The following is a 667-nucleotide window of genomic DNA, read 5'->3' as shown; positions in this document are numbered from 1 at the left end:
AAAAGTAAATATTTAAATTTATATTCTCGGACTGAAAGTGTTTAATGATATAAAAATTTTAATTTTTAAATTAAGAATAATAAGGATAAAACTAATTATAATTCAAAATTGGCGTGAAAAAGCCTTGACATAAAATTGTAAGAATTGTTGTAAAAGCTTGTAAAGGTGAAATAATTAAATTTTAAATCTTAATGTAAGCATGTGAGAATTAACATAAAAAGTCAATTAAGTAAAAGCAATGTAAATTTAATCAAAAAAAATTTATATTCTTAGGCTGAAAGTGTTTCACGATATAAAAATTTTAATGTTTAAATTAAGAATAACAAAGTTAAAACTAATTATAATTCAAAGTTGACATGGAAAAGTCTTGACGTAAACTGTAAGAATTGACGTAAAAACTTGAAAAAAGTAGAATAATTAAATTTTAAATCTTAGCTTAAGCGTATGAGAGTTAACGTAAGAAGTCAACTAAGTAAAAATAATGTAAATTTAATCAAAAGTAAATATTTAAATTTATATTATCGGTCTGAAAGTGTTTAACGATATAAAATTTTTAATTTTTAAATTAAGAATAATAAAGATAAAACTAATTATAATTCAAAGTTGACATGAAAAAGTTTTAACGTAAATTGTAAGAATTAAGGTAAAAACTTGTAAAGGTGAAATA

Source organism: Theobroma umbraticum, unplaced genomic scaffold, assembly GCF_002168275.2.
Source record: "Theobroma umbraticum cultivar Fairchild unplaced genomic scaffold, ASM216827v3 scaffold_34.0, whole genome shotgun sequence".
Taxonomy (NCBI): Eukaryota; Viridiplantae; Streptophyta; class Magnoliopsida; order Malvales; family Malvaceae; genus Theobroma; species Theobroma umbraticum.
The sequence above is the reverse complement of the archived record's forward strand: the minus strand, read 5'-3'. Positions refer to the sequence as shown.